Genomic DNA, 25,742 nt, shown 5'->3' on the forward strand with positions numbered 1-25,742 from the left:
TTGTGAAGATAAAGGTATAATCCATGAGATTACCCCACCATATTCTCCTGAATCTAATGGAGTTGCTGAACGTAAAAATAGAACTCTAAAAGAAATGATGAATGCTATGTTAATAAGCTCAGGAGTACCTCTTTATTTGTGGGGGGAAGCTATTCTTTCTGCTTGTCACATTCAAAATAGAATACCATATAAAAAATCTGGTAAGACACCCTATGAGTTTTGGGAAGGTCATGTACCTAACCTTACATATCTTAAAGTGTGGGGGTGTTTGGCCAAAGTTCTATTACCTGAACCAAAGAAAAGAAAGTTGGGACCTAAAACCTTTGATTGCTTATTTATTGGTTATGCATTAAATAGTGCTGCTTATAGATTCTTGGTATTAAAATGTGAATCTAATATTATGGAACCCAACACTATAGTAGAATCTAAAAATGCTGATTTCTTTGAACATATCTTTCCTATGAAACTAGGTAAAGAAAAAATTGACTCTCAGTCTCATAATAAACAAGAAAAGGAGGCACATGAAAATTATGAAATTGATTTAAGAAGAAGTAAAAGAACTAGAAAAGAGAAAAATTTTGGAAATGATTTTTACACCTTTCTTGTTGATAATGAACCTCAAACTTATAAAGAAGCAATAACTTCAGCTGATGCACCTTTTTGGAAGGAGGCTATTAATAATGAAATAGAGTCTATTATGTCTAATCATACATGGACCTTAGTTGATTTGCCTCCAGGTGCTAAATCAATTGGTTGTAAGTGGATTTTTAAAAGAAAGTTAAAACCAGATAATTCAATTGATAAGTTTAAAGCAAGATTAGTAGCAAAAGGATACTCACAAAGAAAAGATATTGATTATTTTGACACCTTTGCACCAGTTTCTAGAATTTCATCTATTAGAGTACTCATTGCATTAGCATCCATTCATAATTTAGTAATTCACCAAATGGATGTAAAAACTGCATTCTTGAATGGAGAATTAGATGAAGAAATTTACATGGAACAACCTGAAGGTTGTGTTGTTCCTGGTAATGAGCACAAAGTTTGTAAATTAGTAAAATCCTTATATGGATTAAAACAAGCACCTAAACAATGGCATGAAAAATTTGATAAAGTATTGGTATCTAATGGCTTTCTAATTAATGAGGCTGATAAGTGTGTTTATAGTAAGGTTGTTAATAATGTTGTTGTGATCATATGTTTGTATGTTGATGATATGCTTATAATGGGAACTGATTTGAATATAGTTATAGATACTAAGAAATTTTTAGCTTCAAATTTTGATATGAAAGATATGGGTGAAGCTGATGTAATTCTTGGGATTAAAATAACAAGAAGTTCTAATGGACTTATGCTATCACAAGAACACTATATTGAGAAAATTTTAAGAAAATTTGAGCATTATGATAGTAAACCCGTATCTACTCCATATGATGCTAGTATACATTTAAGGAAAAATAAAGATAATGGTATTTTACAAATAGAATATGCTCGCATCATTGGTAGTTTAATGTTTTTAGTTAACTGCACTCGTCCTGATATTGCTTATGCAGTAGGAAGATTAAGTAGGTATACTCATAATCCTAGTAAGGACCATTGGAGTGCTGTTCATAGAGTACTAAGGTACTTGAAAGGAACCATTAATTATGGTTTGTTATATCGTGGATTTCCAGCTGTACTAGAAGGGTATAGTGATGCAAATTGGATCTCTGATTCAGATGAGATGAAATCCACGAGTGGATATATCTTTACTCTTGGTGGGGGTGCAGTATCTTGGAAATCATCCAAGCAAACATGCATCGCTCGGTCTACAATGGAGTCCGAGTTTATTGCCTTAGAAAAGGCAGGTTCTGAAGCTGAATGGCTTAGAAATCTTGTGGGAGATATTCCATTATGGAATAAACCAACACCTTCTGTGTCTATTCTTTGTGATAACCAAGCTGCTATATATCGAGCTAAGAATAAAGTTTATAATGGGAAGAATAGACACATAAGGTTGAGACATAATATTGTAAGGCAGTTGCTTGATGATGGGATTATATCTCTTGAGTTTGTAAAGTCAGAGTTGAATTTGGCCGATCCTTTGACAAAACCACTAGGTAGAAAACTAGTGAGTGAAACATCGAGGGGGATGGGACTAATGCCTATATCAAAGTCAATAACGACAGAAACCCAACATGTGTGATTGGAGATCCCATGAAGCATGTTCATATGGGTAATAACAAGTCGCTAGTTGACTGTGAGTACACTATCGTATTTAATTTTGGAAAATCCATCCCTATGGTGTAGATAGTGCAAACTGCAGTAGACAAGGATGAGGTAAAGCTCTTAATGGATACCATAGTCCTTTAGGATGGTGTGTATACCTGCAGTACACACTTGATGGATCCACCTATATGGGTGTGGGAGTGGGGCCGCTTTCTATGAGAATTAGGCAGTTCTCTAAAGCACTCATGAATATCCAGGTAAGGTGCATGGCCTATTTGCACCAACCCGTTTAGAACAAGCCCAGAACTTGAGAGGTCAATGTGGGCTATGAGTCACTGTTTTACATAAAGGACTTTTGGTTCATAGAAATTTCATATTTCACCAAAAGTTCTGTAAGTCATACTTACTAGTCCTAAAAAATGGTTCATAGTCTCAAAGACACCAATTTGATGCATTGAACTCTCGCGCTCGTTAACTTATTATTGAATTTTAAAATATGTGGGGGATTGTTGGAATATTTCAAAATTCCGAGTCTGCCCTTCTCTCTCTTTTGTCTTTTTGTCTAGTGTACTTTCTTTAGTCCCACATTGGAAAGGAACAAAACTCAAAAGTTCTTTATATAGTATTCAACATTTTAACTTGGTGAAGCAAAGAAAGAAAGTAGCCCACGCGCGCATGAACCCAATGGAGGTCCAAGCCAAAATTGGCGAATCCGATCCGGAAACGTTTAACCGGGCGCGTTGCGATTATCACGCGCAGGGGGACCCCCCCCCCCCGCGCGGGTGTGGGCTTGAGCCAGGTTTCTTTTTGCCGTTTTATTTTTTGAATTGTTTTGAATAAAACGTCGCGTCGCGTCTTTAAAACAGCTCTTTGGTCGTGTCTTTTAAATACGCCTCTTCATTTCTTTTTAAACCCTATCAGATCCGATAGAGTAATCTAACCTATCCTCTCTCTGTTTCCGAAAGCCTCTCTGTTTCTTGTTCCCGAGAAGAGTCTCCCTGTTTTCTTCTCTGTTGTCATTCCAAGAGCGCGGTTCTGGGCTGTTCGACCGTCACTTCATCTGCGAGTGTACGCTTGGAGTGATCCAGTTGTTGTATCCTGGAGGATAGGCCGCCATTACCTGCTACACCGAGATTCAATCTCCGAGGGGCGCGATCTATTCTTAAGGACAGTGAAATCACGCCTCAACTGATAAGTTCTTCCTTCTTTCATCTATTATTTTTCTTACACATCGGAGACTTGAGAGAGTCTCGTGCATTAATGGCAGGTCGTGCCGAATACCTGCGAAGATCTTATGCCTTGATGGCTTGGAGATAGTGGCAGGTTATAGTGGAGTTGTCAGGTCCCTTAGAGGGTTAGGTGGAAATTGGATATTTGGCTAAGGCATGGGCTCGGCCTGCTGTGCTCGGCCTTCTGGTCTCGGCCTTCTGGTCTCGGCTCTCTGGTCTCGGCCTTCTGGTCTCGGCTCTCTGGTCTCGGCCCTCTGGTCTCGGCTCTCTGGTTTATGAGCTCGAGAGCGGAAGAGCGCGATCACTTAGGATGAGCTCGAGAGCGGAAGAGCCCGATCACTTAGGATGAGCTCGAGAGCGGAAGAGCTCCATCACTTAGGATGAGCTCGAGCTTGCTGATGGATTTGGGTGCTATAATTACATTTGTGGGGTGGTCCATTTTTCCACCAACACTACCCCCGACTTCCGAGTCCGAGCTGCTTTTTGGCTCGGGCGAAGGAAGTAGTTCAGTCATCGATCGTCCTGGTGCTGTGAGCGTTCTTACACCAAGGCGACTGAAGACGCTTTTTCTGCTCGGAGTCCGTTCTTTGGGGACGTCGGCAGAGAAGAATCCAAGTAAAGATAAATGAGAATGTAAAGACCTTAATTGAATGGGTACCTTGTACCGTGTGCGTCCTTGCGCCGAGGCGACTGAAGACGCTTCTTTGCTCGGACTCCGTTCTTTGGGGACGTCGGCAGAGAAAAGTCCAAGAATAAAATAATGTAAAGACATTAAATGAATGGGTACCTTGTACCGTGTGCGTCCTTGCGCCGAGGCGACTGAAGACGCTTCTCTGCTCGGACTCCGTTCTTTGGGGACGTCGGCAGAGATCCAAAAATAGAAGAGCGGGCTGAGCTCGTTGGCTGAAGACGATGGAGCACGAGTCGAGCTCGTCCGGTCAGAGAGGACCGCTACTCATCTCGACGTCTCGAGCTTCCCTATAGCCGGGGCATCCCGACGTCTCGGGGCATCCCGACGTCTCGGGGCATCCTGACCGTGGTCAGGGTAGGAGCACGAGCCGAGCTCGTCCGGTCAGAGAGGACCGCTAACTCATAGCCGATGGAGCACGAGCCGAGCTCGTCCGGTCAGAGAGGACCGCTAACTCATATTCGGGGAGCACGAGCCGAGCTCGACGGTGGAAGCCGATGGAGCACGAGCCGAGCTCGTCCGGTCAGAGAGGACCGCTAACTCATAGCCGATGGAGCACGAGCCGAGCTCGTCCGGTCAGAGAGGACCGCTAACTCATAGCCGATGGAGCACGAGCCGAGCTCGTCCGGTCAGAGAGGACCGCTAACTCATATCCCGACGTTTCGGGCGTCCCTATAGCCGGGGCATCCCGTTGTGGCAGGGCATCCCAATATATTGGGGCATCCTGACCGTGGTCAGGGTAGGAGAACGAGCCGAGCTCGTTGGCTAACCTGAAAATAGATAAAATATTGAATTTATTTGAAGCCAAAGTGGCGTCCTGTACCTTTTGGAGATATTTTGATAGCTCTCGAGCTTCGAAGTCCCTCAGGACTTGGTTCGGCACCGGCCTTCTTTGGCTTGATTTTTTAGGTTTTGCGCTCGGGTTTCTGAGCTCGGTCTGCATGAGCTCGGCGGGGGCTTCAGTGATGGCGACGCTCTGAAAGGGGAGCAATGTCGCGGGCGCCGTCCCAAGGACTTACGCCCGTAAGGAGGGAGTACATGCTGGTTTCTTGCTTGCTGCCGGAAGACAGAAGACTTGGAAGGATAATGGAATTTAATGGGGCTGTACCCTTTGTCACAGAGGCTTACAATCCCATTTTAAAGCTCCATAACTTCTCCAGACCTCAGCTTTTATTTCTCTTTCCCCCCAACTCGTTGACGTGAGACTTGGACTACTACTTCTCACTGGTTGCCCCCACATACGTCGTTGCAGCGGGAGCCATGCCTGATTCGAGATTGCTCGGGAGTCAGGAGAAAGTTTCTTCCTCTGCTTCACATGATTCCGTGGAGGCGGCACAGGAGGGGCCTCCACTTGTTGCAGGCTTTGGGCTGCAAATAGCTAGCGCTTGGACTTGCTGCACAAGCGCATCGAAGTGCTCGAGTTGGACTTGTGGAACTTGATCTACCGGAGATCTTGATGGTGAATTTTGGACTGAGCGTTTGGGACTTGGAGCATGATACTCGAAGGGGAAACCCGCTTGTAGGGGGCTCCGGTTGAACTGGAGCTGGAGGAGGCGGTGCCATTGGGATGCCCCTGGGTTGCAGGCTTTGGACAGCGGTAGCCAGGGCCTGCACTTGTTGTACCAGGGCATCGAACTGCTCCGGCCGAACTTGATGAACTGACTCGGTCGGAGGTGATGAGTTCCGGACGGAACGCTCCGGACTAGGTGGAGGTCGTTGAGAGGCATTGGAAGCCCCTTTGCTTCTTAGCTTCATGGCAGCGAACTCGGGCCCTTCCTCTAGCGCCAACTGTTGCTGGAAATTGGACCCGGGGGCCGCCGCGAAGCCGGGGAAGGAGGGGCTTCCGCCGCGGGGGCGGCGATCGACGGCGGGAAATTGGACCCGGGCCCTTTGCTTCTTAGCTTCATGGCAGCGAACTCGGGCCCTTCCTCTAGCGCCAACTGTTGCTGGAAATTGGACCCGGGGGCCGCCGTGAAGCCGGGGAAGGAGGAGCTCCGCTGCTGCAGGGGGCGGACGGCGGTGCGCCGGCTGGCTGCGTCCTCCGCTGCGGGGGGTGTGCAAGTCCTGCAAGGAAAACCGGTGGCCGGGCTCCCCGGCGCCGGCCCTCCGATGCCTAAGTCAGAGGGGGCAAGTATGTGGAGAGAGCAGGGAAGAGAGTATATGGAGAAGACAGCAAGAACATTTGGATAAGATAAAGAAGACGAAGAGGATGATGTCCTCAATTGTGTCTGTGCTTCCCGGCGGGTTCAGTCCCGGGGATCTGTTTCCGTTTTTGTTGTCCTCTTGTTTTTTGGTCCCCCCTCCCTTTTCCCCCCAGGTTTCCTTTTATAGGAGGATTTTTGTTACCTGGGAGGTGACAGGAGGTTTGTCCTGTTTTGTAATAATTGGGCACGATTTGGCCCATTAATGGCGTAATGGAGAACGGGACCGGATCAGACCGGAATCAGGGAGTTGTCACGGTCGATCGGACCTGTTGGAGTGGTTGAACCGCCGGCTGTGGTGGGCCTGGGGTCCGTGGATGGTAAGTGCATTTATTACCGAATGAACCGGCGGTCAGGGAGAGCCATACGTTCTGATGGTTCAGTGATCCGGAGATCGTCTTGGGCCGTGTTCATTAAATGACTGAGTGCATCGGAGACTTGAGAGAGTCTCGTGCATTAATGGCAGGTCGTGCCGAATACCTGCGAAGATCTTATGCCTTGATGGCTTGGAGATAGTGGCAGGTTATAGTGGAGTTGTCAGGTCCCTTAGAGGGTTAGGTGGAAATTGGATATTTGGCTAAGGCATGGGCTCGGCCTGCTGTGCTCGGCCTTCTGGTCTCGGCCTTCTGGTCTCGGCTCTCTGGTCTTGGCCTTCTGGTCTCGGCTCTCTGGTCTCGGCCCTCTGGTCTCGGCTCTCTGGTCTCGGCTCTCTAGTCTATGAGCTCGAGAGCGGAAGAGCTCGATCACTTAGGATGAGCTCGAGAGCGGAAGAGCCCGATCACTTAGGATGAGCTCGAGAGCGGAAGAGCTCCATCACTTAGGATGAGCTCGAGCTTGCTGATGGATTTGGGTGCTATAATTACATTTGTGGGGTGGTCCATTTTTCCACCAACAGGAGACATGGCAATCCTTATCTTTGCTTGCAGCCTAATGCTCCTCTGAATGTTTAGAGGAAGAAGGCGACGAGAATTCTTGATAATATTTTAAGATTGCCAAAGAAGTTGATTTTTATCTAAAATTAAGATAACAAAATAAAATATGAAAACAGACGCAAGAAAATTGATGATGGTTCTACCTTACATCCGCTCCATGAATAGCTCAAACAAGCTAGTTACCCAGGCAGATTTCCAATCGTACGGCACCCATGAATGGCACAACCTCTAGTCCGTCACTCATGAATACCCCCATGCAACAAATCATAGCAACCTTTCACCACATCAGTTTGAGAACTAGCTAGTTTAATAACTTATTTTAAGATTCATATTTAAATATTAATCTCCAACTAGACGATTCTTGCTGCATGAGAAGGCATCTTGAATAAGCAAGAAGATGGTCGCACACGTACAGAAGGGAAGCACAGCTTTAATGCTTTATGGGATTAGATGCGATACATGAAAAATAGATGAATATTGAGCTGCCACCCCATCATGGGAGGCTGGAGAATTTTTTTGCATGCATGCATACATAGTGGGCAGAGCCAAGCGTCTTCGAGAATTCACGATGCTTGGAAGGTCAGACCGGATCCAGCCAGCTTCTCTTGGACAATTCGGTCCAACTTCTCCCCCATTTCACGACTCAAATGATTTGCCCAATCTCCAACCTTGCCCTTTCTGAAAATCGACTCATGCGGCATCGTAAACTCCTCTGCTTCGAATACACCTTTTTTATTTACCTCCATACTGCTGAGCTTCTCAAAGCTGCACAGTTGTGCAATCTCCTCCACCAATCCTTCTCCTCCTCCTCCGAGAAGGGACGCCCCACGAACTCCGCTAGCCTTCTCACGTTCCCCACCGGCTCGACCATCATCTCCTCGTACTTCAAGAACAGCACCTTGTCCGACCTCCTCAGGCTCTCCCTCCAGTACTCGAGATTATGATCCCAGTTCGGCCCGGCAAGCGAGACCCCATCGCAAAACAACTCGAAGGCTTCGCTCAGCCCCATGCTGTCGGGCTTGAGCTTTCGCACGAAGTGCCACAACGAGACCACCACATCCTTGGGGTCTCGGCAGAGATAAACTAGCCGGCAACCGCAGTCGGCCACAGAGGACGGCAATATGGAGTAAGGCAAGTGCATGGGTGGCGAGGAGCCTCGGCGGAGGGATCGCCTCCAGATCGGGGAATCGATTGGGAAAGGGGGCCTCTAAGAAGGGCACACAATCATGGGGGTTGCGGGTGAGCAGAGGGTGTTGAGCAAAGGTGTAGTTGGTGCGGCTCATGATAGCAAACAGGAGTGCTTTAAGCCAGGTGGTGCCGGATTTGGGCTGGGTGGCGAGGATGAGGACTGAGGGACGAGACTTGAAGTGATCTTGGAGGGCCATCATGCCTGGAAGCAAAGTTTCAGGGACCCAAAACCCTTTGTACATTCTGAGGGGATGTACAAAAATTCCTTCCTGTTTTGGTAGCGAGGATAGGTGATCGCTGTGCTCCTTGGTGGAGATTTCGCCTCTCTCCTTTTGAGGATTGGAAGGAAGAGAAAAATCCATTATAGACACAAACTTGATAATCCTTGCTGTCTCAGAAAGCCTTTACATAAAGAAGTTGGTTCCTACGTGCCTGTTGAAAGAGATTGGCTACCTAAAACTACATTGGAAAAAAAATATAGCTAATAAGTGGATATTCGTGTACCCATTATTTTGTGAAACATAGTTAACCATCTAATCATGGTAATAATATATTTTCCGAGCATAATTTTTACCATTTCGTGCTCTGATGGTGCGATTTTTTTTGAATTTTGAAAAATTGAGTGCTAGAAGTGATGCGGGATTTGCACCCCGTCACCAGCACAGCCCACACACCAACCGAGCAGGGAAAGCGACCGCGTCCTTACCGAGGTATTGTCCGCTTTGGGGATTGGAAATCGTGACCGCTCCCGAGGGTCCGCGCTTTGACGGCGCCCCGGGTGGAACCACCCATTCCACCCCTCACGGGTTTGCCCTTCAAAAGGCGCCTCGGTGAGAAGAGGTTATTGAGCCCCCCATTTAAGGCACAGACCTTTCCGCTGATTAGCCGATGTGGGACTAAATTCGGGGAACCCCCCGTAACACAACCCCCCAGCGGGAAGGTCCTGTGCCCGGGTCGGCTCCTTGCTGGATAGGCGGAGGGCCAGGCCCTCCTTCTAGCGCCATCTGATGCGGGATTTGCACCCCGTCACCAGCACAGCCCACACACCAGCCGAGCAGGGAAAGCGACCGCGTCCTCACCGAGGTATTGTCCGCTTTGGGGATCGAGGATCGTGACCGCTCCCGGGGGTCCGCGCTTTGACGGCGCCCCGGGTGGAACCACCCATTCCACCCCTCACGGGTTTGCCCTTCAAAAGGCGCCTCGGTGAGAAGAGGTTATTGAGCCCCCCATTTAAGGCACAGACCTTTTCGCTGATTAGCCGATGTGGGACTAAATTCGGAGAATCCCCGTAACAAGAAGTTTCAAAAATAAAAATGAACAGCTTATTATTTTAGCACTTCAATCATTTCTTTTATTTTGGTTTAATCTTTTCTATCTTATATGGTTGGCATGGAGCAGACGAAGGCTGCACAGGACAATAAGAAGACAACCTTAAAAAAGTCAGGGGATTGGAGGACGAAGCGGAGGACGTGAGGGCTGACGAGGGTAGAAGATTGCTTTATTTGTTTGGTGTTGCTTTTAATCTTTATGTATTTATTTATTAGATACTCGTAAGAAACTTATCAACCTATGATCTACTATGTTTTTTGCTATTTAATTAAATTCTACAGCATAGGGCACGTTATCTATTGATTATTCTGGCGGTGGAATTTGTCAAAGGATGCAAAAGAAACTCAAACTAGATAATCCTTGCCGTCTAAGAAAGCTTTTAGATAAGAAGCTGGCTCCCACATATTGAACGGGATTAGCTATCTAACTACATTGGAAAGGGAATATAGCTAATAAGTGGATACTCGTGTACCCATTATTTTGTGAAAGATAGGTAATCAACCAATCTTAGTAATAATATGTCGTGAGGCAACTTTACCGTCATAAGGAAGTGTCGTGTTGGGGACCCAATCATCACCAGAGCAGTGTACTTCAGGAGGTATAAAGAGATGTTATTGACAAGATAATTACTTTGTACACCAAGTTCTGTTGGGTGTAGAAAGTAGGGATGCATTCGATGGTATATATCTACCTTCCTTTGGAACCTATTTTGTCATAAATTCATCATATAGAGTTTCTCTACTAATGAGGTTTGGCCTAATCTCTCTCCTGCCATATCAAATTTGTCTTGCTTATTCTTATTATTTACTCTAGTAGGTTTGAAAGGTTGTGGATAGAGTTTTGATGGTACAATTATACCTCTAACTCAAGTTGTAACGATTTAGGATCTTATCAAAAAAAGACTAGTCAAAAAATGTTATCGAAGGTCATGACTCATGTATCCAAGATCTTCTTTATGCCCAGTGCTACTAAAAACGTGCTCATATAGGATCTCCCACACTTCCTTCTGACCTTCTTGTATGATGGGCAGGTAGATAACCCTAAAAAGGCTCAACTTTTAGTATCCCTTAATTGCAAGAATTATGAGTTAGGTATTCGTAACAATCAAGACCTCATCTAAAGAATTTATGTACCCAATAATCTCTTAAGGCATTATGAATGTAGGACGAAGCAAACCATCAGTGGGGTCTAATTTGATGGAATTGATCGTTATTGTTCGCGTTTTTTTTGTCTTTTATCTATTATTTTTTTTTTTTGAGTATGATGGAGAGAGATGCAAGGCCTGTCCTCGGGCCTTTTGTTTTTTGCGTGGGATGTAATTCCGTTTCAGAATTTTTCACCCTTATTTTTTATTTTTTATTTTTTTAGGTAGCGCATCCCTCCTTCGATGGGATCGCTCTCCTGTCTTTTCCTTCTCTCACTCTCGGCGGTCGGCGCAAGGCCAACCCACCCCTCTGCGAGGTCTGGATGGATGATTGTCGACTACTTCTGATCGAATTTCAGGAAGAACGGAGCGGCGAAAAAGTGCTACATGACGTACCATCCCATGGTAGAGATTGACGACGTCTTCGAGGCTGACTTTCAGAAGTTCAAGAACGAGTTATCGAAGTTTAAGTAGGAGGATGATCGATCATCGACGTCAAGCCCTTTACCTTTCCATCTAAAAGTTTCTTTGCCCATGCTATCCAAATCAAAACGATCGAATTTTCACCATTCTGTTCTCCAAAAGATGTGATTTTTCCTGAATTTTGAAAAATTGAGTGTTAGAAGTCTCAAAAACGAAGACGATCAGCTTATTATCTTAACGTTTGAATCGTTTCTTTTATTTTGATTTAATCTTTTCTGTTTTATTTGGTCGGCGGGGAGCAGACGAAGGCTGCTTAGAAGAACGGGTAGGCGACCTCTAGAAATTAAAGTCTCGAAAATGGAGGAGAAAGTGGTGGTCCTGAGGGCTGATGATGGCGGAAGACAGCTTTATTAGTTTGGTGTCGCTTTTAACCTTATATGTATTTATTTACTAGTTCCTCATAAGAAGATGATCTACTTTTCTTCTTTTTTTTGACTATTTAATTAAATTCTGCAGCATAGGCCGGGTTACTTGTTGTGGTGCATGTTACAAAATGTTAAATCTATTCTAGTAGGGGACATGAAAGAAACTCAAACTTGATAATCATTGTTGTCTAAGCTTTTAAATAAGAAGCTCGTTCGAGCATGTTGAAGAAGATTGGCTACTTAACTACGTTGGAAAAGAAATGTAGCTAATAAATGGAAGCCACATACATGGGATTCTTATGGGTCCTTAATATATGAAGGGGGAAGGAAAACTTCAACTTGCTCTGTCCCTTATACTGAGTCAACAGCGGCCTAGTAAGGCCTCAGTCAAGCAGTTCTTGAGTGCAAAGCTACTCAAGTGTGGCTCAAAGAGGACTCAACTACTATTATACCCTGGACACAGTGTACTGATCATAATATGCAACAATGAACCCTCTTCTTGGTGATATAGTGCAGCTGAAGTGGGTCATTTGGGCTTTCAAAGTTTCACATTTCTACCATGAAGGCAATCGTGTTGCAGACTGGTGGGTCACCAAGGCACATGAAGCGGATGTGAGCTTGAAAAAGGAATCTTCGTTACCACCCCAATTGGGCATTGGCCTATTTACTGGTTGCTAATGCATTTGGAGTCATTGTGTGCCGTTCTTTAGTTTTAGCTTTGCTGCTCTTTTGTTAAATAATAATAAAAATAAAAATTACGGGTACATCCCTCCAAGTTTGAGCTATTTATACTCAAATTTAAAAAAATTTAAAAATATCAATTAGTCGCTAAAACATCAAATTGGTTGCAATTTGATCCAACCGTTTATGTTCTATTACAAAACGTTATCACATAAGGGTATTTTTATAAGATCTCAGAACTCTCATTCCCACTAACTTAGCAAGAGACTTTTGTTTTCGTATGAATTGAGAGGAAGTGCTTTAAGTTCTATGCAAATATATGAATAATAGGTAGGGGTGCAAATGGGTCGGGTCTTGGGTAATTCCGATCCGATCCGATTTTTTGTTCAGGTTCTAATTTTGGACCCAGATCCGATCTGGTTGAAGATCGGGTTGGGTCGGATCCGAGTCGGCTCCGAATTCGGGTCAGGTCGGATTCAGGTTTGAATGAGATTCAATTTTTTTTTGTTCTTTTGGAAAAGAATTTGAGCAATCTAATTTGGTCATATCATAATTATAAGGTGCTAGGTGACCCATGACTTGAAAGACTTGCAATTGACCTCCAGTCAGCACGGATGACCCATGATTTACCAACTAGGTCGGTCTACAAGCCAAATTTCATATCACGCTATTTTTTGTCTATCTGACTGATTGGACGGAACTTGTGTCTCCCAGCTCCCCTCTCACGAGGACAAAAAAAAAATCCGAGACCTTCTTCCAAAATCCAATTCCATTGCAGAAAACTGGCACATGACCCATATTCAGTTCAGTGTTCCCTCACTTCCTCCCTGCAAAAGTTAAAAAAAATAGAAACCAAAAAACTGAAGGAAAAAAAGGAAAAAAAAAAGCCAGCCACCGATAGTAGATCGAGAGAAAATCTTGATGGACTAATAGTGCCACTACTCACACTAAGAAAAAAGAACTATCTTTTACTTTTTTTTCCTTCTCATTTTCTCTCTCTTTGGGTCCATTCGGATCGGATTGGATCCGTTCGTTCAGATCCGACCCAAAAAATGATTCGAGTCCATTTTTAGAATTCGACCCGGACCCGCGGGTTCTAAAATTCGGATCGGATCGGATCTACATGGGTCGAGCTGGCTTGGGTCTCGGATTGACCAATTTGCAGTCTTAATGATAGGGGATGGAGTTCTTTGAGGTCTATGTCAGTGAATGGTTGATAGAATCAAGAAATAATAGTGGCTTGAGTTAAATAAATGCAATAATATTGACTCGTTAGTCTTTCTGTTCCAACCTTGATGTAAACATATCATGTGCATGCTTGAGTTCAAACAAAGATGTGATGAAAACTTGAATAGACTTAATACCTCCAGGTGTCAAAGTGAACAACCATCATGCTATTTTATGAAATCGAGTGCATTAGAAGTAGTCACCAATCATGATATGAGGGTTATGCTCGTGATGACGCTTTGTACTTCCAAGCGGCAAAAGTATAAATAGGGGTTACATGCTGCTAGATTTACAGATCCCGAGTTTTGTGATAATAGCCCCCTCGAAGGTGGTGTTTAATGCTAAAAAGTGTAGCAGAGTAAACCGAGATATATATATATATATATATATATATATATATATATATATATATATATATATATATATATATATATATATATATATATATATATATGCTAGATTAGATAACTAATGTGATCTGCATGAATCAACCACGGTATAAGAATTGCCAGTGTTGATACCTTCATGTTACGTTAAAAAAGAGAGGTTCCAAATAAGCATGTATGTCAACAAATGGAAACAAATCACTATAGAGTGAATAGCTTGCAAATCATTTTAGATCAGCTAGCCACTGTAGTTTGAACACTTTGTGATATATTGACCACATTAAAATGCTTAAGTCAATCTGCAGGATACTGGATCTAATGATAAACAAGAAACATGCGAGTTTCATAAGGAGGGATAATTCCTTTGTAGAAATGCATGGGATCCAATACTCTCATGGCCATGTGGGCTGAAGAACATATTAGATGTCAATGGCAAGTCACTAGTGGAGACACTTGTCATATTATGAAGGACTTGCCATGGCTGCTTTAGAAGCTGTTGAATCATTGGCTCATGGGCAGAGTGAGGACGTAATTCTGCACTTAATGCATGAAGAAAAGGATCCTGGTTTTTGCAGCCATTTTCGCAAACCTCTTCTTGATTCCAGCAGGGTTTCTTCATAAATGCTGAGCTTGTTATTTTTCTTTTCATGGATGAAAAATAGAATGACCGGAAGCCAGAAGCGCTCTCAAGAACCAGTGCTTAAACAAGGTTTGTTTATCTACTAGAACAGTTCTGGTTGGCCTGGCTTGACAGTTCATAGTTGCAAAGTCCCTGTTTGGAATCATAAGAGGCAGCAATAAGTAGACAAATTAATATGCAAGAGATGATTTGGTAAATAGTTAGGATGCAACCACATTTGGAATTGGCACCGTCTTCAAGTTGCAAATTATGATACAACGAGAAGAAAGATTGCTGGAAATGCTCCATAAGAGGAAGCACGTCCTAGATGCTAAACATAAAAGTAAAGAATTTGTGAAGGGTTACTTGGTAGTCAGAATGTAGCTCATTGTTCAGCTGGTTATCGTGAACCATAAAAAAATAAAAAATAAAAAAAATCCCAGTTTCCTCAAAATATTTCTAGATTCACAAGCTGATACGAAATGGGAATCTGAATATGATGAGAAAATCGAGAAAAAAAAAAGTAGTAAGAGGAAGTTGATTAGTGGCAGATACTAAATCCGCCAGATCAATGTGACCCCAAAAACTTTAGAATAGCAATAATGGAGAGTTGGTGGCTTACATTTTTTATACGAAAATGAGGGAAAGGGCCCATGGAACATGAATACTTGCAGTTTGGGCTGCTAAGAAGTCACAAAAAAAAAAAGACAACGCGCAACACGTTCCTCTTTTTATTGTTATCATTCAGTATGGTAATAAAATCCTATTTGGTTCTCATCTGCCAAATGGTACTAAGCATGTAACAAGCTTGAGAGAAATGGGTCATCAGTCAGTCCATCTAGAGTAGACTACTCTCGAATCTCAATTAAGATGACCGAATATAGTTCAGATGAAAAGTGACATGAAAAAGGATGATTCTTAAACCATTTTGAAAATGAACCCTAAAGGGCAGATGAGAAGGAAGAAATAGGCAAACATAGTACTTTGAGATCTGCATAAGCAGAAAAATGATAGAGGATCTAGCCCTTTAAGTGATAAAGAATCGAGCGCTTCAAAATTTATGCAAATAGATAGATGATAAAATATAGAGTTCATTAAGATTTGTGCAAGTGGATAAATTACAAAGGACAAAGTAGATTGCGAAAAAATCATGATTTGATTTTTTTATTGATTTTTTTTATTTTATTAATTGTGCTAGAATCCAGATAGACGCGTGAATTCTATTGCAATGAAAATAAGATTTTGATGGGTAATTAAAATTTTTTATTTTTTGGGGGTCTAAATTTAACTGCCCCAAATAGGAAGGAAGTAAAGTACATAGCGGAGGTCAACCGCCTCCGTAGGAAAAGCCACGGCAAAATTAATACGATCAATGCATAAATTCCTTCTTTTTTTTTTTGAAAATGTTGAGAGGACAACACGATCAAAAAGAAACTTTAAAAAACAAAACATGAAAACCAAATATAAAATCGAATCTTCCAAAACTCAGATGAAATTTTTTGATAATGTCAGATCGGATTGATCCACGCACGAAAAGAAAAATAAACCGAAGAAATTGTTGAACTAAGAAATTGTCAAAGAGGACGGGAATTGCATCTTCCTTTCTCCCAAACAAAACCCTCGGACTTTTTCTTTTCAATCTATTTCGCCGCTCGGTGAGCCTCTCTTTGTTTAATCATAGAATCAACCCGTTTTCTTCTAAAGGAATATCCTAGTTTTGGCCTGATCCAAATATCCAATCTATAGACCTATTGAATTAAAAAAACCTATATAAATCTTTTTTTTTCTCCCCACAGAATTTGGGCCGGCGAAGAATTGAGTTTGATACGTGGCTTACTTAAATATACTATGTAATCTATGGTTCTATAATAAATTCAGTTCAATTTTATTAGATTTTTCAAACAAAACCCTTAGTATACCATGATGACCCGGCGAGCACAACTTATTATGACTTAGGTGTTTCATCTTTTAATTGTCGGGGCCTACGGCAGGGAAGCATCCTGTAGAATCCTGTCAGCTGGATCTGAAGTGACAAATAACAACTAAGGCATGGCAAATATTGCATCCCTCGTGAAAGATTTTGTGACCCCACAAACATTTATTACACGCTTTGGAGCGTCCGCTACAATAAATGTTATCTGGGCCCGTATATTATAGACTAAGCAACTCTGACACTCAACCAACCCCTTGCCAGCACAAATTCTCCTAATAAGTTGAACCGGACTCCCTTCATTTAAAGGCGGAGACAAAACTTTGGACCATCTGACAAAACTCCAGGGGCATGAGCCCCATCTGAGATGGGAGACATGGCAATCCTTATCCCTTTTTTTTTTTTTTTTTTTTTTTTTTTTTTTTTTTTTTTTTTTTTTTTTTTTTTTTTTTTTTTTTTTTTTCCGCTAAAACGGATAAATCAAATATGACGGAAACGGATACACCCAATAAAATCAAAAAATAGGATACCTCGGAGCGCCAAAAGCAACTCCCATCACCAGTCCACAAGGTGCCTTCGGAATGAGAAGCTGCATACGCAGCCACCCAATCTCCACCCAATCCGCAGCACCATTGCCTTTACGGTAAATATGCTTGGCCTGAAAGGCCCATCCATCCCTCGCCATAGCCCAAATGTCACGGAGCAAGGGATGGTCACTACCGCCACCCCTTGGATCCTCCTAGATCCAACTGATGACGGTGGCTGAATCACCCTCCAGGATGATGAACCTAGCCTGTAAGACGCACCGGGCATGGCGAAGGCCCGCCCAGGCTGCTCTCAGCTCCGCACTCGGAACCGAAGTGTCAAACAACTGACTACCGCCGGCAGCCACAACTCTGGCAGACGGGTCCCGAATAACAAAACCCGCGCCTCCCTTCGTGCCACCATCCAGGACAGAACCATCAAAGTTGACCTTTAGGAAACTCGGAGGTGGAGGCTCCCAGGTGAAGAACACAGTACGGGATACTGTCGAAGCAGAGTGAGAGCTCCAGATGTCCCGAGCTATCAAGATCCCTCCAACAGGAATGGTGTAACACAGCTCTGCCGCCTGAACGCGGGCACTCTCGACCACAAATCACGGCAACATACGTCGTTCGCCGAAAGTGCAAGCATCCTTAGCCAGCCAGATCTGCTAGGCAGTGCAGCTCGCTCGAACAGCCTCCTGACGAAACACCGGAGACTCCGAGCTCTGATGCATGGCCTGTAAGTTCTTATCCTTTGCTTGCAGCCTAATGCTCCTCTGAATGTTTAGAGGAAGAAGGCGGCCAGAATTCTTGATAATATTTTAAGATTGCCAAAGAAGTTGATTTTTATCTAAAATTAAGATAACAAAATAAAATATGAAAGCATAGGCCAGAAAATTGATGATGGTTCTACCTTACATCCGTTCCATAAATAGCTCAAACTAGTTACGGAGACAGATTTCCAATCGTACGGCACCCATGAATGGCACAACATATAATTGTCTGTCACTCATGCCCACCCCCATGCAAACAAATCATAGCAACCTTTCACCACATCAGTTTGAGAACTAGCTAGTTTAATAACTTATTTTAAGATTCATATTCAAATATTAATCTCAAACTAGACGATTCTTGCTGCATGAGAAGGCATCTTGAATAAGTAAGAAGATGGTCGCACACGTACAGAAGGGAGCCACAGCTTTAATGCTTTATGGGATTAGATGGAATACATGAAAAGAGATGAATATTGAGCTGCCACCCCATTATTAGTAGGCTAGAGAATTTTTTTGCATGCATGCATACATGGTGGGCACAGCCAAGCGTCTCTGAGAATTCACGATGCTTGGAAGCTCAGACCGGATCCAGCCATCTTCTCTTGGACAATTCGGTCCAACTTCTCCCCCATTTCACGACTCATATGATTTGCCCAATCTCCAACCTTGCCTTTTCTGAAAAACGACTCACGCGGCAGAGTTAACCCCCCTAATTCGTATGAACCTTTTTTATTCACCTCCGAACTGCTGAGCTTCTCAAAACTGCACAGTTGTACAATCTCCTCCACCACCCCATCCTTCTCCTCCTCCTCCGAGAAGGGACGCCCCACGAATTCCGCTAGCCTTCTCACGTTCCCCACCGGCTCGGCCATCATCTCCTCGTACTTCAAGAACAGCACCTTCTCAGACCTCCTCAGGCTCTCCCTCCAGTACTCGAGGATATGATCCCAGATCGGCCCGGACAAGGAGACCCCGTCGCAAAACAACTCGAAGGCTTCGCTCAGACCCATGTCGGGCCTGTCCTTACGCGCGAAGTGCCACAGCGAGACCACCACATCCTTGGGGTCTCGACATAGATAAACTAGCCGGCAACCGCAGTCAGCCACAGAGGTCGGCAATATGGAGTAAGGCAAGTGCGTGGCGAGGAGCCTCGGCGGAGGGATCGCCTCCAGGTCGGAGATTTGATCGCGAAAGAGGATCTCTAAGAAGGGTACACACTCGTGGGGGTTGCGGGTGAGCAGAGGGTGTTGAGCGAAGGTGTACTTGGTGCGGTTCATGATAGCGAACAGGAGTGCTTTAAGCCAAGTGGTGCCGGATTTGGGCGGGGTGACGAGGATGAGGTCGGAGGGACGAGGCTTGAAATGATCTTGGAGGGCCATCACGCGTGGAAGCGAACTTTCATGGACCCAAAACCCTTTGTACATTCCGAGCGGACGTAGAAATCCTCTTTGCTTTGGTAAAGAGGATAGGCGATCGCTGTGCTCCTTGGTGGAGACTTCGCCTCTCTCCTCTTGAGGATTCTCTTGAGGATTGGAAGGAAGAGAAAAATCCATTGGACTCAAACTTGATAATCCTTGCAGTCTAAGAAAGCCTTTATATAAGAAGCTGGTTGCTACCTAATTACATTGGAAAAAAAATATAGCTAATAAGTGGATGTTCGTGTATCCACTATTTTGTGAAAGATAGGTAATCATTTAATCGTGGTAATAATATGTTTTGTGAACAGAATTTTTACCATTCCGTTCTCTGAGGATGTAATTTTTTTCGAATAATGAAAAACTTAGTGTTAGAAGCTTCAAAACAACCACAATCTTCATAAAAGTTAATTATTTTGATGAATACTTTATTTAAAAAAAATTTACTCTTGATGGCATCACAATTATTAAGTTATCAATAGATTAGCTCGCACCTTTAAGTTTAAAAAACTATTTTTATTTATCAATTAAAAATTTGTATTATTGTACCATACAAAGTTATAGTTTTTCTAAAAAATAAATATTTGAAATGTACAATGATGAAAAGTGATAAAAGAGTTGTTCGAGAGGAGGTTGGATAGCGATGGTCATGACCATATATAATTGTCAAAAAATATATTTCAATTCGAATCAAATCCATTTTCTATTTATTTTTCATCAATTAATTAGTTGAATCTCATAGTGCCATTCATTCTAATGGATCTCATCAAGAGAGAGAGAGAGAGAGAGAGAGAGAGAGAGAGAGAGATGGGGGGAGGTGGATCGTGGGACTCACTCTGGTTTCCAACTTATCATATTATAACCACATCTTTTTGTCTTTTCTTTTGACCACAAAGTACAATCATGATACTTCACGTGCCAAGTACTTGTCAAGGTTGATATTCATTCATGAAAGAAGCTAAGAACATCAACATTTTCAAAAGTATGACATCTGTAATGACCAACATGAAGATTCCGAACATGTCGTTACTACTAGGCTAGGCTGAAATCAACATTTGGTTGCACCAAATCTCTAATTCTCTGCTGAAATTGGTTGAGTATCTATCCAATTCCAAGGCGGAATAGAAAATTAAAGCCATCTTGGCTTATACAACTTGGCTTATTTGATAAAGTAGATATCTGAGAATTTTTCTGAATCCTACAGTCCCACCAGAAAGTATAATCCGACATGTTGATGGATGGTATTCAGATGTTAGGACTCAAACTTGATAATCCTTGCTGTCTATGAAAGCCTTTATATAAGAAGCTGGTTCCTATATATTGAAGGAGATTGGCTACCTAATTACATTGGAAAGGAAATATAGCTAATAAGTGGATATTGTCTGAAGATGTGATTTTTTTAAAATTTTGAAAAACTGACTGCTAGAAGTTTCAAAACAATCACAACCTCCATGGAAGTTAATGGTTTTGCTGAATATTTTTCCTTTTTTCTTTTAAAAAAATTACCCTTGATGGCATCCCAACTATTAAATTACTAATAGGTCAACTTGCACCTTTAATTTAAAAAAACTGTTTTTATTTATCAATTAAAAATTTATATTCTTGTACCATATAAAATAATAGCTCTTCTAAAAAATAAATATTTGAAATGTACAATGATGAAAAGTGATGAAAGAGTTTTTCGAGAGGAGGTTGGATAGCGATGGTCATGACTACATATAATTGTCAAAAGATATATTTCAATTCGAATCAAATCCATTTTCCGTTTATTATAATCAATTAGTTGAATCTCATAGTGCCATTCATTATAATGGATCTCATCAAAAGAGAGAGAGAGAGAGAGAGAGAGAGAGAGAGAGAGAGAGAGGTAGGGGAGAGGTAGATCGCAGGATTCACTCTGGTTCCCAACTTGTCATATTTTAACCACATCTTTTTGTCTTTTCTTTTGACCACAAAGTACAAATATTTGTCCAAGTTGATATCCATTCATGAAAGAAGCCAAGAACATCAACATTTTCAAAAGTGTGGCATCTATCATGACCAACCTGGAGATTGCGGACATGTCGTTACTACTAGGCCAGGCTGAAATCAACAATTGGTTGCACCTTATCCCTAATTTTCTGCTGAAATTGGTTGAGTACTTATCCAATTCCCAAGTGGAGCAGGGATTAAAGCCAGCTTGGCCTATCCAGCTTGGCTTATTTAGTAAAGTAGATATCTGAGAATTTTTCCGAATCCTATAGTCCCACTAAAAAGTATGACCCGACAGGTTGATAGATGGTATTCAGATATTAGGCAGAGCCAAGATCTTAAAACTTTGGATATGGACTTCGGGCCTAACCTTTATTTATTTTTAATCAAACTTTGGGCCAGGTCTATATATAAAATTTGAAATTTCTGTAACCAAACTTGGCCCACGATTAGCTTTAGTCTGGAGTAACCTTTCCGAGAGTTAACTTCCATAGCTTGGTCAGCCATGAGGTGGCGGGAGCCACATACATTATTAGGGATTCTTATGGGTCCTTAATATATGCAGGGGGGAGCTATATATATATATATATATATATATATATTGTTCCTATAGAATTTGGGCTGAAGAAAAAATGATTTGATATTGGTCTTACTTAAATAGACTATATAATCTATAATTCTACAAAAATTTCGGTCCAATTCAACTAGATTTTTCAAACAAATTCTTAGTATACCATCATTACCCGGCGAGAGCGCAACTTACTATGGCCCTGTTTGGGGGAGCTTTTGGAGGGCCAAAAAGCACTTTCTGGCCCTCCAAAAGTACTTTTAGGAAAAAAAGTGTGTTTGGCAAAATTTCCAAGAAGCTGTTTCAGCTTTTGCGGGAAGCTGAAAACAGCTTTTTGGCAGAAGCTCAATTTTGGAGCTTTCCGAAAACGCTGTTTTCAGCTTTGTCGGGAAGCTGTATTTTTGACCAAAATACCCCCATTTAAAAGTTTATTTTTCCTCCCAAAAATCTCAATCCCACCGCCTCTTTCTCTCTCACCATCCCCCCCTCTCTCTCTCTCTCTTCCTCTCTATCTCCTTCTCCTCAATGCCGTCGGCCCTCCTCTTTTTTTTTTTTTTTTTGGGAGGCAGCCACCACGCCGGCCACCCGTGGCCGCGCCCCCCAGCCCCCACCCGAGCCCCCCGCCGCTGCGACCCACCACACAGCCAAAAAAAAAAAAAGGAAGGGGAAGAAGGGGCCGCCATGGCCGCTGCCTCCCCGGCCGGCCCGCCGTCTCGGCCCCCTCCCGAGGCCCTCCCTCCCCCACGGTCGCCGCGGCACGCCGTCCCGGCCCTCTCCCGAGCCCCCCTCCCCCGCGGTCGTCGGGGCCCGCCGTCCCGGGCCCCTCCCGAGCCCCCCCTCCCCCGCGGTCGCCGCGGCACGCCGTCCCGGCTGCCTCCCGAGCCCCCCTCCCCCCGCGGCCGTCGGGGCCCGCCGTCCCGGCCCCCTCCCGAGCCCCCCCTCCCCCCGCGGCCGTCGGGGCCCGCCGTCCCGGCCCCCTCCCGAGTGTCCCGGCCCCGTCCCGAGCCCCCCTCCTCCCGCGGCCGCCGCGGCCCGCCATCCCGGCCCCCCTCCCGCGGCCCGGTCCCCCTTCCGGCGCCGCCGGCTTCGCGGGAGAAGAAGAAAGGAGAAGAAGGAAAGAGAGGAAGGAAGGAGAAGAAGAGAAGAAAAAAGAAAAGAAAAAAAAAAGAAGAAAAGGAAAGAAAAAAAAGAGAAGAAAAAAAAGAAAAGGAAAAAAAAATAAAGAAAAATAAATAAATAAATAAATATGTATATAAATGAATGAATAAATAAATAAATAAAATAATAAATAAATATATTTCAATGAAATAAAATAATAAATAAATAAATAAATAAAAATATTAGTAATTATTTAACCAATTTTTTCACCTAGTTAGAAAATTTGTTAGAGAAATAAATGGTCATGAAAAGAGTAAAAAATTAATTTATACTAATAATTATAATATTTTATACATTTATTATTGTATTATACTATAAATATAATATAATATAATATTATGTTATGTTAAATAATTTAATATTATTTTAAATTATTATCCTATAGTATACAATGTTATAGTACTATATTATAATAATATTATGTTACATTACATTAATATTATACTATATCATATATTTATGTATTAATATATATTATATTTTATTATGCACTATTGTATAATACTAATGATGTCCTTTATGGTCATTTTGTCATACAAAAGTACTTTCTCAGTTTGTTTACCAAACAAATGTTAAAGTGCCACAGCACTTTAGAAATGTAGTTACCAAACAGCAAACAGCTTTTTATAAAAGCTCTACTTCCAACAGCTCTACTTCTAACAGCTCTACTTCCAACAGCTCTACTGCCAACAGCTCCCTCAAACAGGGCCTATGACTTATGGGATTGGTCTTGTAATTGTCGGGGGCTACGCCAAGGAAGCATCAAGTGTAATTGGGCCATTCTCGTAGAACCTTGTCAACTCGATCTGAAGTATATATGTTCCATTTCGGTATGGCAAATATTGCATCCCTCGTGAAAGATTTTAAAATTCAACTCTTGGAAATCTTAAGATATTATCAAGAAAAGGATAAGGATAAGGGTTGCCAAGAAAGTTGAATTTTATCTAAAACTAAGATAAAGAGTAACGAAATAAAAAATAAAACAAAGGCAAGAAAATTGATGATGGTTCTACTTTACATCATTGATGATGGTTCTACTTTACATCCGTTCCAAGCATAGCTCAAACTAGTTACCCACCAGACAGATTTCCAATCATACTGCACCAATGAATGGCACAACCTCCTGTACGTCCGTCACTCATGCCTACCCCAAACAAATCATTGCAACCATTCACCACATCAGTTTGAGAACTAGCTAGTTTAATAACTTATTTTAAGATTCATATTTAAATATTAATCTCAAACTAGACGATCCTTGCTGCATGAAAAGGCATCTTGAATAAGTAAGAAGATGGCTGCACACGGACAGAAGGGAAGCACAGCTTGCTTTAGATGGGATACATGAAAAAGAGATAAATATTGAGCTGCCACCCCATCATCAGTGGGCTGGAGAATTTTTTTGCATGCATGCATAGTGGGCACAGCTAAGCGTCTCTGAGAATTCACGATGCTTGGAAGCTCAGACCGGATCCAGCCAGCTTCTCTTGGACAATTCGGTCCAACTTCTCCCCCATTTCACGACTCAAATGATTTGTCCAATCTCCAACCTGGCCTTTTCTGAAAAACGACTCATGCGGCAGAGTTATCTCCCCTGCTTCGTATATGCCTTTTTTATTCACCTCCGAACTGCTGAGCTTCTCAAAACGGCACAGTTGTACAATCTCCTCCGCCACCCCATCCTTCTCCTCCTCCTCCGAGAAGGGACGCCCCACGAATTCCGCAAGCCTTCTCACGTTCCCCACCGGCTCGGCCATCATCTCCTCGTACTTCAAGAACAGCACCTTCTCGGACCTCCTCAGGCTCTCCCTCCAGTACTCGAGGATATGATCCCAGATCGGCCCGGACAACGAGACCCCGTCGCAAAACGACTCGAAGGCTTCGCTCAGACGCATGTCGGGCCTGTCCTTACGCGCGAAGTGCCACAGCGAGACCACCACATCCTTGGGGTCTCGACATAGATAAACTAGCCGGCAACCGCAGTCAGCCACAGAGGACGCCAATATGGAGTAAGGCAAGTGCGTGGCGAGGAGCCTCGGCGGAGGGATCGCCTCCAGATCGGAGAATCGATTGCGAAAGGGGATCTCTAAGAAGGGCACACACTCATGGGGGTTGCGGGTGAGGAGAGGGTGTTGAGCAAAGGTGTAGTTGGTGCGGTTCATGATAGCGAACAAGAGGGCTTTAAGCCAGGTGGTGCCGGATTTGGGCTGGGTGACGAGGATGAGGTCGGAGGGACGAGGCTTGAAGTGATCTTGGAGGGCCAACACGCGGGGAAGCAAACTTTCAGTGACCCAAAACCCTTTGTACATTCTGATGGGACGTAGAAATCCTCTTTGCCTTGGCAGCGAGGATAGGTGATCGTTGTGCTCCTTGGTGGAGACTTCGCCTCTCCCCTCTTGAGGATTCCCTTGAGGATTGGAAGGAAGAGAAAAATCCATTAGACTCTGGGGCTGTTGGTTTTCCTGGTCGAGACACTGGATCGCCCTCTCTGCAGCTACAATGCCAGCGATACGGCTCTATATATGAAGTTAAAGAATGGGACAGAATATTATTACTTGCGCCATCAGGTGGGGTCTGATTTGATGGAATTGATCGTTTTTTTTTTTGAGTATGGTGGAGGGAGACGCACGGCCTGTCCCCGGGCCTTTTTTTTTTTTTTTTTTTGCGTGGCATGTAATATTGTAATCCCGTTTCAGAATTTTTCACCCTTATTTTTTATTTTTTGG

General features: G+C 43.2%; 1 long non-coding RNA gene and 3 pseudogenes across 2 annotated transcripts; 1 reads left to right on the forward strand and 3 right to left on the reverse strand.

Annotated features, from left to right (window-relative positions):
* Nucleotides 1-6,347: 6,347 nt before the first annotated feature.
* LOC103701025 (flavonol sulfotransferase-like pseudogene) lies at nt 6,348-8,925 on the reverse strand (annotated as a pseudogene).
* Nucleotides 8,926-10,441: 1,516 nt separating this feature from the next.
* Nucleotides 10,442-11,945, forward strand: LOC120112053 (uncharacterized). Its single transcript, XR_005513560.3, has 2 exons — nt 10,442-10,524; nt 11,144-11,945. It is a non-coding gene; the product is annotated as an uncharacterized LOC120112053 (long non-coding RNA).
* Nucleotides 11,946-18,262: 6,317 nt separating this feature from the next.
* Nucleotides 18,263-19,498, reverse strand: LOC120112007 (flavonol sulfotransferase-like pseudogene; annotated as a pseudogene). The gene has a single exon (XR_015972270.2). The product of XR_015972270.2 is annotated as a flavonol sulfotransferase-like pseudogene (transcript).
* A 4,963-nt stretch (nt 19,499-24,461) lies between these two features.
* On the reverse strand, nt 24,462-25,454 carry LOC103698935 (flavonol sulfotransferase-like pseudogene; annotated as a pseudogene).
* Between the last annotated feature and the right edge of the window lie 288 nt (nt 25,455-25,742).

The sequence above is a fragment of the Phoenix dactylifera genome, chromosome 12 (genome assembly GCF_051530095.1).
Source record: "Phoenix dactylifera cultivar Ajwa chromosome 12, Ajwa_hap1_PhDact_Kaust_v1.1, whole genome shotgun sequence".
NCBI classification, from domain to species: domain Eukaryota; kingdom Viridiplantae; phylum Streptophyta; class Magnoliopsida; order Arecales; family Arecaceae; genus Phoenix; species Phoenix dactylifera.